The 12,929-nt window shown below is 51.0% G+C and overlaps 1 pseudogene; it reads left to right on the top strand.

Annotated features, from left to right (window-relative positions):
* The first annotated feature begins 3,412 nt into the window (after positions 1 to 3,412).
* LOC125518241 (uncharacterized) lies at positions 3,413 to 7,593 on the top strand (annotated as a pseudogene).
* Positions 7,594 to 12,929: the final 5,336 nt, after the last annotated feature.

The following is a 12,929-nucleotide window of genomic DNA, read 5'->3' as shown; positions in this document are numbered from 1 at the left end:
TAATATTTTGGATGATGGATAGCCAACCCTACCAACCACAAATGAAAAGGTTAAGTTGGGACTAGGGCACCATAGACCTCACCACCAGAGTTCATCTTACCAAACACTGCGCTACGAACTTAAGATTAAACACAATCGGAGTTCATCTTACATATACATAGCATAAAAACATAGATCCAACTAGTTTAAACCTAGGGATGGCTAGCCAATCAGTTCTTGACACCGAGTTAAATGCCTCGGCCGACCTCCAGCGTGCATGGGCGTATGTGTGCTCTTCCTTTTCCGCCTATAGCCGCTCGACGACGCCATCTTCTCCGGCCGCCACCGCGTTCTGCGCGGCCAAGAGCTCCTCGTCCACCTCCCGACACCTCTTCGTGTGCGGGAAAAGCGCTGGATCGAAGAAGCAATCCCATGCGCCCCGGCTGTTGCTGCGGAAGAGTCGGCCACGTTCGCGTGTCTGCTTGGAGCGCCATGGCTCGATGCCAGCCCTCCTGGAGCTGCAGGCCTATGCGTCATGCCGGGGCGCGCTTGCGCGACGGCGACCCGCGACGGCCCCCATGTCCCCAAGCACCTCCATCCATGGATCTACTTGAGAGGGCAAAAAATGCTTCGAATAGCTATCTCAAGAAACGAAAAGAGACGACGGAGGGGAACGGATTGGGGCAAAGGGGGAGGAGAATATGCAGGACAGGAACCCTAAAACGCCTCCACCCCATAGATATAGCGATGAAGGGGGCGGGCCGCCTGTATATTTTTTTACAGGCCGGGAGAATTATACGGCACCAGTTCGTGCCCAAAAAAGGCTGAAAACTGTAAAACGGCCGGAAATGTCGAGGGCGATGGCGATATAACGCATCTGCTAGAGTTGCTCTTGCTACTACCATCCTGCTAGTACGCATTTGGCCATTCTTAGTACGCATGCCCATGATGTTGATGGTGTATGCATGTATAACTACTATGGGTGTTGATTGATGTAGCCGTAGTATACGATTCGTGGAGTATAATTTCTATTTTACTCCCTTATGTCGCACCTAACCAATCCCCTGAGACATATAGAGGAAGATAATTTATCCTCCAGCACCTAACCAATCCCTAAATATAATTCGTTTGGAGGCGTTCGAGAATATTACTCCCTCCATTTTTATATACAAGGCCACAAACTTACATTACAGGTACCAAGATAAAAATTAATATGTGCTTTACAAGCCAATTTGTTTTCTCGGTTACCGACTTAATTAATAGGGTGCATGCACATTAGAAGAAACTTAGTGGCCGTGAGGGAGGAAGTAGATGAGCATGTCATTATCATCCATTACATGCATGCTAGTAATTAAATGATGGATTATTAGTACCAGGAAATGTCATTAATATTTGTCTCGAATATTGTTGGTGACCTTGTATAGATGCAAAATGTGTTTTTCATAGTGGTCATGTATACAAAAATAAAGGGAGTAGTTTTTCAAGCAAAGACCTTCTTGTGGCCGGCCGGTGACTCACGTGAAACTCCTTTGTCGACGACGGCGACCACCGGCCTCGCCGCTAACCTTGCCGGCATACGGAAGCTGAGGCAGTACGTATACAACCACCTCAAGCTCACGGTTCTTGTCAACAAGCAGAAGAACGACACCGCCAGGGTGGAGGCCTTCATGGCCACCGCTGACGCGTCCGAGCTTGTCAGGTTAATTATATCCAGGCTCCAGGGGCCGAGGCCGTGGTGATGGGTACACCGTCGTTGCGCACTGCCGCTGGCACGCCGGCGCCACGGCCAATGTACGAGGTCTTGATGCCCTTCTGTGGTGGGCATGCGCGTGCAGGCAACAGGCCGCTAGCCTTCTCGTACGAGATGGCCTCTGTGGAGAGCGCCGTAGAGTGGCCGTCGCGCTGGGACGGTACCTCGAGATGGGCGGCGCCCAGGTGTTCTGGTTCTCCATCCTCAACTCCATCGTGGTGGTGGTGTTCCTCGCGGCCATCGCACTCGTCATCCTGCTGCGCACCGTGTGGCGCGACCTCGCGCAGTACGAGGAGCTCGGCAGCGAGGCGCCGCCGCACGCGGATGACATCGCCGGGTGGCTGGGGACGCGTTCCAGGAGCCCAGCTACCCTGTGCTCCTGTGCGTGATGGTCGGCGACGGCGTGCGCATCCTGTGCATGGGCGTGGTCACCATCATCCTTGTTAGAAGGGAGAGAAGGATTTGGTGGAATAGTTCGTTGTATTGCTTGAGCCTCGTGGGCATATATATAAGAGTACAATCATCTACTTGCAGTACAAGACAAGCCAAAACAAATCCTAGTCTATCTTGTCTTTTCTAATAAACATTATACTCAACATCCCTCCGCAGTCACAACGGTAGCGACGCAGACGGTGAGACTGGAGAAAAATCTGAAGGTAAGCCGACGGACACCACCCACGGTCGTAACTGTCGACGCATCGCGGAGTCGTTGCTGGAGTGGAAACCAACGAGGTTGCTCAAGCAGGCGGTAGCCCTTTGTGCCGTTCGTCGATGTAGCCGAGAGCGTGGGTGGTGGAGACGTGGTCGAGGTAGCCGTGCGAAGAATGCCGTGGTCGATATCGAGTCGGGGTGGCCGGTGTCGAGGAAGTCGCCGTGGAGCCGCGGGCGCAAGAGGGCGCCGAGTTAGCATGGGCGCAGTGGTGTCGAAGTAGGAGTGCGCCGGGAAGAAAATGTTGTTGACGACGCGTCGTGGCGGGTTTGCCAAGCCCGAGGACACATCGTGGACGAAGGCACGCCCCGGTGTTGCCAGCACCGGGCATGCGTAGATGGACGGAGACGAAGTTGACGAAGCGCCGACCAGGCTTGCCAGGCCCGGGGACACGTCGTGGATGAAGGCACACATCGGTGTTGCCAGCACCGAGCATGCATAGACGAGGGACCCGCACGAGTTGTACGCCATTTCGGAGAAGTCGGAGGGGCCAGCAGAGAAGAACTCAACGACGATTGCGGCGTCCATCGGCGCGGGGCCGATGTCACCAACGGTGGTCGGAGTAGACGAAGTGGTTGGGGTAGATGACGACGACGCTGGCGACGGGCTAGTGCTTGGACGAAGACGAAGGGGGTGGATGGGCGGCGGCGGCGGCTACGAAGGTAGCGGCGGCGGCCAAAGAAGAGCGGCGGCGCCGAGGTTAGGAGTGCGGCGGCGGTGCTCGAAGTAGGCGAAGAACCCGGAGAGCGTGACGAAGACCAGCGCGGACAGTGGCGTTCCCGCGCCAAGGAAGACGGCGTGGCGCATACCAGGGAGGTCGACGCACTGTAACGGCGGAGCGGACCGCGGGCCGCGGCGCTAAGGCCCGAGGGGGCGACGCAGCGGCGGAAGTCGGGCCGGCGCCACGGCAGAAAGACCTCTGGGCGGCGGCGGGGACCGCGGGCCGCGATGCTGCGGCCCGAAGGGGCAACACAATGGCGGTTCGCGACTCGGTGCGACCGCGGGGACGGTCTCGGGGCGGCGGCGGGGACCGCGTATCGCGACACTACAGCCCGAAGGGGCGACGCAGCGGCGACGCACGAGTCGATGCAGCCGCGAGGAGAACCACGGGGAGGCGGCGCTACGGCCCGACGTGGCGACACAATGGCAGCCCGATGCTCGATCGGTGGAGAGGCGCGCTAAACTCGGGGATGATCTTCAAGGGACCTGCGGAGGCGCGCGTAACCGACGGGCCAGGTCGGTTGCGCAGCGGAGATAAGGCGGATCGTGGCGGCGAGCAGGCGATCAAGCCGATCGCGCGCGAGGTCGGGGACACCGCTTGGTGGATGTGTGGTGACCGCGGAGTCTGAAATGAAGCCGGCGACGACAGATGGCGTGGGACGTCGTGTGGACGAGCTTGTCAGCACCGGCACCCGGGCTGCCAAAGCAACGTCGGCGCCCGGACAGCGAGGCCCGAGCGACCAACGGAGCAGCGGCCCGAGTTGAGGTAGCCGACGAGCCTGACGCAGTAGTCCCGATGCAGCCGAGGACGAGGCCGGCGAGGTAGACCGCCGGGCCGCCGTGCAGACGCGGCGAAGGCGGGTGATGTGGATCGATGGACGGGCCGGCGTGCGAGCGACAACTATGATTGGCCGTCGCATAGCGCGAGGCCGCCGGGTCGGGATGATGGAGGTGTCCCGGTCGGAGCAGGGTGGTGACGGCCGGAGTAGGGCGACGGGCGGATTGACGTGCGGACGACGGCTGGCCCAGACGGGCCGCCTCGTCGCGCGTGGACGCCGGGTCGAAGGAGAGGCCGGCTGGTCGCGCCGGGGTCGGAGTAGAGGCGCTCGGAGTCGACGGCGGTGGTGGGTGACGCAAACCGATCATGAATAGATTGGAAAATCAAAAAGAAACCGAGCGATCAAAATGACCGGCGGGAGAGAGAAAACCCCGAAGTAGAGCTCGGAGAAAATACTATCTAGAACATCCGGTCAACACGACCGGCGGACGAATCCTAGGTACGGGCGACGCGGCCCCTGGCGGCGGTCATGGAGGTCGCCCGCTTCGGGGACGGCGGGCGGGTGTGGAAGCGGCGGCGGCTAAGGTTTAGGATTGACTTATGATAGATACCATGTTAGAAGGGATAGAATAATTTGATGGAATAGTTTGTTGTATTGCTTAAGCCTCGTGGGCATATATATAAAAGTACAATATCTACTTAGAGTACAAAACAAGCCAGAACAAATCTTAATCTATCTCATCTTTCCTAATAAACATTATACTCAACAATCCACGTCCTCCCCTACTTTTTAGGATCGATATAGAGATGCCCTAATCTAATTCCCTGGCACTATTTCCCAGGAACCATATAATATGATAATGCAAGGAGTGCAGTACAATATTGCAGTTCCAACGGTTGCTGAACTATGTGAACTCCATTTCCCGAGGCAAGAGCAGAGCATGTGTTTGGCAGGAGAGAACATTCGGAGGCAAATCGCCATTGGGCCTACACATCAGTCACGACATCTTCAACAGGTGTAAGCAGTGGCGAAGCCAGAATTTTTGTGGAGCCTGGGCAAGTTGAGCCTAAGTGTATAATCTACTATCTATCTACTACCCATATAAAAGCACGAAAAGGCGGAGAACTAAATCATCTCAACCATTAAAACATGTTGATCTGATGGTCCAAATCGTCTCATAGCATCAAACGCGTTTGACACTCTAATTACGCACCACTGTCATTGGTTATTACCACGATTAGCTTATACCAAAAAAAAGACCCTGTCTAGGCAGAACACCCGATACCCTTCCCACCATAGGCCCGCCCACGATCCCCAGTTCCTCTCGCAAACCACCAGGTCGTTTTGTCCCCCACCCCCACCAAGCCCCTTCCCTGCCACCACCATTCTCTTCTCCTTGTGTGCTCTTGCCCTGCCCGCACCTCCCACATGCTCTTCATGGCCGCCGCCTGGCCCGCCTCAGAAAACCGGCACCATCACGCGACCTGCTGTGGATCCGCTTGAGGGGTAGACGGAGCAGGACGCGCTCATGGCAAGTCGGACAAGGAGGGCTTCTACGTCGCCGCGCTCTGGATGCACGAGCAGCACCCGCGCACGCTCGCCTGCAACATCGCCGCGGTCGCGCTCGCCGAGTTCAGCTACCTCAAGGACTTCCCCGAGCTGCTGTTCCGCCTCCTCCACGGCCCCGACGTGCGCGCGTTCGCCAAGGCCGGCGCCGTGGCTGACAAGGTGCGCAGGAAGGCCAAGGGCCTCGCCAACCAACAGGAGGACTTGCGGGCTAGGCTCGCCGGCCGCAAGCGCGCCCGCGAGCTCGCCCCCATGACTGCCAAGGCCACCTTCGGTGACTTCCTCTCCGCCGCGCTCTCAAGGCCGGCAAGGGCAGCAAGCACGTGGAGGTTGTCCCGGTCCAGGAGCCTGCGGAGGTGCAGAAGCTGGAAGCGATGGAGGTGGACCAGAAGAAGACGACGGCGGCGAGTAAGGCGCGGCGGATGTCGAAGAAGGTACGCACGGTTGCCAAGCTTGCCGTGCAGTCGTTGGAGACGTACTACGGCGACCGTGCCTACCGCTTCCTGTTCGACGCCGTCTTCGACTTCTTCGCCTCGCTCCTCACCTTGGACCTCCAGCAGCTGGCCTCCGGCGGCAAAAAGAGGAAGATCGGGCTCGCCGCCAAGTGGTGCCCCACGCCAGGCTCGTCCTTCGACCGTACCACGCTGCTCTGCGAGGCCATCGTCCGCCACCTCTTCCCGCGACTCGGACCCCGAGCTCACCCAGCTCCCGGATGGGCACTATGCGTACCGCGCCCTACACCGCCTCCGCCGCGAGGTGCTCTGCTCGTGCCGCTGTGCAAGGTGCTGGAGCTCCCGGAGGTGTACATGAGCGCGCAGCGGTGGTCGGAGCTGCCCTACAGCCGCGTCGCCTCAGTGGCCATGCGGCGCTACAAGTTCCTCTTCAAGAAGCACGATGAGGAGCGTTTCGACAAGTACCTGGAGGACGTGGAGGCTGGCCAGGCCAAGATCGCGGCCGGCGCGCTCCTGCCCCACGAGATCGCCGCGGCCGCCTACCGCGGCCAGGACGACAATGTGTCGGAGCTGAAGTGCCGCCGCATGGTGGACAACCTCCGTTCCAAGGGGTCGCTGCGCAACTGCATCTCAGTCTGCGACGTGTCCGCGAGCATGAGCGGCACCCCGATGGAGGTGTGCATCGCGCTGGGCGTGCTCACCTCGGAGCTCAGCCAACAAGGTGATCACCTTCAGCGAGAACCCGCCAGAAGATGCACTTCGTGCGACACATGCACTGGGGCGGGAGCACCAACTTCCAGGGGGTGTTCGACCAGATCCTCCGCACGGCGGTGGAGGCGAGTAGGCGTGTCTGGCGCCGGAGAAGATGATCAGGACCGTGTTCGTGACTTCGTGTACAGCGACATAGAGTTCAATATGGCGTCTGGGAGGGAGGGGAACTTTTGGTCTATTGGGACATATGCACCTTATATGGGAATTTTTTTTAGTAATTCAACAAAAAGTCAAAAATTCCTGAAAATATTTTTGAAATAAACTTGACCTTCTATTGTACTCGTGAGAAATAAAATCCACAAAAAAAAAATCCTTTTGACTTCTTTTTGAAAAAGAAATTTTTTTGGCTAAAATAGTGTGAATAGTGACCTATAGTAGCAAATAAATTTTGTCTTTTTTGCTTAAGGTCAACTTTTGTTGTTTTTCATCGACATTTACATATCAGTGCAAAAATAAGTCAAGTCTTTTGTCAAAATAGTTCTTACCTATTTTGACTTTTTATTAAAAAATTAAAAAATTCCTATATAGGGTGCATATACAACCAGGAACCAAAGTGTATTTCCTGTCTGGGAGCGCCTACGCCTACTACTACTACAGCCGGCGGGAGTCTGTTCCGTGTGGGAGACTGACTACGAGGTGATCTGCAAATAGTTCAGGGACGCTGGCTACGGCGACGTGGTGCCCCGCATCATCTTCTGGAACCTGCGTGACTCGCAGTCGACGCTGGTGACGTCGACCCAGCCAGGGGTGGCCATGGTGAGCGGCTTCTCCAAGAACTTCCGCAAGATCTTTCTGAAGAACGATGGGGTGGTGAACCCTGAGGCCATCGCTGGCGAAGAGTACCAGAAGCTCGTCGTGTACGACTAGATCCATGCATTGTCAGTTGTCATCATCAGCTTAGTTGGTCTGTCATGTTGTTGGATTATCTTGTTTTTAGAATTGTGAACAGCAGGCTTTGCTGTGCTTGATTAGCTTATTTTCTGAAATAAAACCAAAATCATGCTTGACTATAATTATCCAATGTACTGATCGATCATCATTTGGAGTGCATTAATTTATTGGCTGTGCCTTGTGAATTCCGAAGAGCTTAGCTGCCCATGTTGTTCTTGGTTAGCATAGTCTTTTGTGCATTTGTACCTTATTACCCTGTTTGCTTTCCAATGTCATTAGGAATTCTCTTGATTGCAACCTTATATACTTGCATAGAGCTGCATGTATGCACTGAATTGAATTATGAATTCGGACCTGGTAAAAGTGGTCTGAACTGTTGCCTGTTTTATCATCGTGCCACTAATGCGGAAACTTACTCATCGTTCATGTGTGCATTTGGGTTTCTCTGTTTTATCACGCAGCTTTGGCAAGTTCATTCTGTAGTGTAGGAACACGTTTCTAAACACAGTGTCCTTAAATGGCCTGCACATCCTCTATGCATACATGTGGTTGGTACTGTTATTAATCTGTAACTGAGCCGAAGGTTGAAGCTAGATGCAGAATCTCTCTTATGTAAAAAAAATCCATGCTGGTTAACTTCACATTTAACAGTGGAGTTACTAAAACTAAATTTTGGCGAACAGTGGTAAAATGGATATACTATGCAGTAGGCATAAGTGGAGAGCTGCATGTATGCAATGAATTCAGGGTACGGCATGCCAAAACTGCAGAAACTTTTTTTTTGAGAGTCGCGCAAATACAACTTTGGCAGAGAATGGATGACTCCTATTGTCATCAGTCAGGAAATGAACGAAATAAACTTTGGCAGTACTACAAAGTATAAATTTTATTAATTATAGCTTTTCTGAAACCTCAAATGCACATTCATTGGTAATATTTTTGACTTTTACAATTGGATATTCTATCTATACTCCCCGCAAAATAAAAGGATATTTTATCTAGACACACGTGAAATTCAGGTGCAAGCTTACTAGCATATCAAAAGCTTTACAGATCAGCATAATTGATGCTGATTTCATATCTTGAAGTTTTTTATTCCTGTAACGAAAATATTGCTAATGCTCTGAGTACCCCCCCCCCCCCCCCCCTGGTTGTAGAGCAAGGGCTCGCTTCCTTATATTTTCAATGCATATATACTTTGAATTTTTATCTTTTCCTTTTTGGGTTGCCCTTAATGATCACCGCTAAGTTTGCATTGCATTTTGTGGAAGCACATGAAAATGCAGGTTTTGCTTGATGAATTGGTTGGCTTAGCACCCATGGACTCGAGCTGAAAGGAAGTAGCCTTGTAAGGACCCAAGCCATGCAAGATACGAATAATTGTTGCCTTGGCATTATCTCTTTCTTCATGGTGTTTAGATTGTAGTGATATGATAGATGACAGCGAAATCCAGAATTTTGAGAGCTCATATGTGTGCGTAAGACCAGTAAGGGGTAGATTGCCTTTGATGCTGATCTTGTATCCACCTATAAGCGTATGAAATTAAATAGGTATGCATTGACTCATCAGGAGAGAAATTTACGTCAATGGGTTTAATCTCAATATAATTAAGCTTTAGGCAAGTTCGCAATTTGCGAAGTACTGGATCCTACCTTGATTTAAACTGGCATAGTATATGCAAGGAACTTAAAGTAGCTATATGTGGATTGAAATTTAAACATGTTCATATTCAAATTTTAAACTCGAATAAGACGTGCATTGCACGTGCAAGCTTACTAGTATAGAAATAAACAACCGGATATTCATACACTACATATAATATATATACTCCCTCCGTTCCGAATTACTTGTCGTAGATATGGATGTATCTAGATGTATTTTAGTTCTAGATACATCCATTTCTGCGACGAGTAATTTGGAACGGAGGGAGTAGCAAAGAAGTCCCAAACCAAACATTTGCATTAATAACTAAGTGAAAACCTTAACATAATAGTCTAACAAAAATGAAGTTTCTTAGATTGAGACTTGACAACAGAAGACATAAAATTAGCCTTGCATAGAGGCAAACTCGCCATGTTGCCAATAAAAGTAAAGCTATCCATACCAGATGTCATTGTGCAATTTCTTCCACCATGTTCAAAAGCCTCTCTCACTTGTTCATTTTGCCAAAAGAAAGACATAACAAACTTCCATAGAGGCAAACTCGCCATGTTACCAAAGTCCTAGAAGACACTACAAGATAAGAAAAATGGATTTGTAATTCAATAAATCTAGTTGCGACATGTGAATATATTCAAAATAAAAAGCCTGCAAAAATAGAGATGGTTAGATGAAACATACCAATAGTGCGCTAAAGAAAATCACAAGTCAGATGGAACATACCAATAATGCGCTAAAGAAAATGACGAGGCAAATGCCCTTTCCGAGACTTCATTGCAGCAAATGTTGGAATAATACCATCAACTGACTTGACTAACTCCCGCTAGGTGTAACATATCATCAAGTCATTGAACCACTCATTACTGATCTTGCTACACAATTTATTCTTGATAATCGTCCAAATTCAGTACGATGAAATTTATTCAGATCTGGTTGCATTCACTAGTAGAAAACGGGCCTATTGTCCCGGCTCATAAGGGCCTTTTGTCCCGGTTCCAGAACCGGGACTAAAGGGTTGTTACTAATGCCCTGACCCTTTAGTCCCGGTTCTAACCAGAACCGGGACAGATGGGCCTCCATGTGTCCTGCGCGCTGAGCCCGGGCAGGAGGGCCTTTGGTACCGGTTGGTTCCATCAACCGGGACCAATAGGCCTCCACGCGTCAGCATTTCTGTGACTGGGGTTTTTGTTTTTTTAAGGGAGGGGGGGGGGTTGGGGGTTTTGGGGGTTAATTTAGGTGTTTCATATATTGTGTTAGCTAGCTATAATTAATAGAGAGAAGTGTCATCTCTTATGTCCGTGCTTGGTCGACGCTACGTACTATACATACGTATAGAGAGGACTAGACACGCTAGATAGCTAGTAAGCAAACGAAGGAAACCGAAGATGTCATGCATGAACATATATGCATACAGAGAGAAGTGATATCGACCACCTCTCCTTCTCCGAGAGATTGGTCGAACAACAAGTTCTGGTATATCTATCCGACACTACCGGCTACATATATACAATAATTATCTCTTACAAATATAATCATACGGACGCATGGTCCACATAGTATTCTCCGTCTTCAGCGATCACGTGGTCAAGAAAGAATGCCGCAAATTCCTCTTGAATTTCTCGCATGCGAGCTGGTGCTAGGAGTTCATCCCGCTTCCGAAACATCTAATTTGAAGAAGGGGGTCAATACATATATATATATATATGAATGAATGAAACTCAACACAAATGATTGTAATAAAATAAAATTGTGAATATTGTTATTTACGCACTTCATATTGTTCGTCAGAGTACCCGCCCCGCTCACAGGTCGTGTGGCGGATGGACTCGCAGACGTAGTATCCACAGAAATCATTCCCTTATTCCTGCCACAACCACTTTACAAAAAATAGAGGTCAATCAAACTGATAAGCAAGAATGCTAAATGGTATTGATGAAACTAGCGCTTGAATCACTAGGAGATGCGCGGAACATGCTACTATAGTACTTACTTTCGGGTGTCTAAATTCCAACTCCTTCGGCAGTCCCGAAACTTTTCTGGTGAATTTGTGTTGCTGATATGGTGGATAATGATCGATTTAACTTACTTCTTGAGGATTTCAGTCATGTCCGCATACTCCTGGGGATCTTTTCGTTTAGAGTCCAAGACAGTTACTACTCCCTGCTCAAGCTTAATCTCTAGGAGAATATAGTGGTACCTGCGCACGCATGCATAACTCATCAATTACATTACTATAATCTGGACTAATATATAAGGGAAACCGAATATGCACAAGACAGTAACACTCACTTGAAGTTGTAAGGAAAGAGTATTATATCTTTGTTTTCATTTATTTTGAATGATCGTAGCTAGTTGGCCTCGGTATCTTCGGGACGATGTTCAACCTCAGTTGCATCTATGAAATATGTGTTAACGAACCCAATATCACCGATTTGTCTTTTCTTCAATTCGGCGATCTTCAATCTGCATAATATAGTGAGGATAATTATAAATACATGCAATGAAAGAGATGAGTTATATAGAGAGACTTAATGACAGAAGTAGTAGTACTTACAGACAGTAGCAGGTGACCGTTGTTTTATCGAGGGCCAATTGATTGAAAAACTGATAGAACTCCTCAAATGGAATAGGCAACAGTTCAATTCCAACGAGGTCATGCTCCGGTTTAACTCTCGCATACAAAGTACTCCTCCCCCCAGACTCTCTGTAGATTTTCAAGTACCAATCATGCAATCTTTGCATCATCGTTGTTAAAGATTTTTCATCTTTGACGAGAGGCTTACCGTACTCGTATCTGTGTATCTGCACCTCCATGGGATCATAATGTACATTGTCGGGCAGGTAATCGTCAACATTGCAATAACCGGGCACCATCCTCGGATCGACGATGTCGCTAGGCACCTTGAGCGGGGGGCACGATTGCTTCGCTTGTTCGCCGAGCTGGGCAATTTGTTTCCCAGCTGCTCGTCGTTCTTTCAGCCTTTGATCACTGACTGTACTTCCCGACCGCTCCGCTTCGACCCATGTCTTTGCAATAATGCGCTCATAGTTGCCTTTCGGCGGAGATTTGGGTGGTTTTGCCAGGGCAGCCAGAGTGCGCTTCACTTTCACCGGATCTACCTTCTCCTCCGGAGGTGGATGTCTCTTTGCTTTCAACCCTGGAAACCAGTCATCCACTTCGGTTCGCGCGATCTTCGCATTCTCCTCCGGGGTCCTCTCGTATGGTAACTTCTGTGGACTCTTCAGAGAAGGACCGAATCTGTATGTCCTCCCGCCTCTGGCTGTACTGCTAGACGCCGGCCGAACAGACGGAGCGGATGTCTTCTTGACTTGCTTACGAGGCGGAGGAGAAGGACTACGACACGCCGGAGCAGCTGCCGAAGCGGCGACGGGTCTCTTCCGCCCTTGCTGACGAGGCGGAGAAGGAGGAGGCTGGCTGCTCGAGCGCGCCGGCGCAGGCGGAGAAGGAGGCGGAGTGCCGCCACGCGCCGGAGAAGGAGCCGGCCGAGGGCCCTGATCGTCACTCGCTGGAGGAGGAGGCGGTGGAGGAGGCGGAGTGCCCTGACTCGCCGGAGGAGGAGGAGGAGGCGGAGGCGTCCAGTTCGGAAGGTTGATGAGCTCCTTCCGCCATAGGCATGGAGTCTTCAGAGAA

The sequence above is a fragment of the Triticum urartu genome, chromosome 7A, assembly GCF_056163025.1.
Source record: "Triticum urartu cultivar PI428250 chromosome 7A, HENAU_Tu73, whole genome shotgun sequence".
Classification (NCBI taxonomy): domain Eukaryota; kingdom Viridiplantae; phylum Streptophyta; class Magnoliopsida; order Poales; family Poaceae; genus Triticum; species Triticum urartu.
This window is presented reverse-complemented; position numbering and strand designations above follow the sequence as displayed.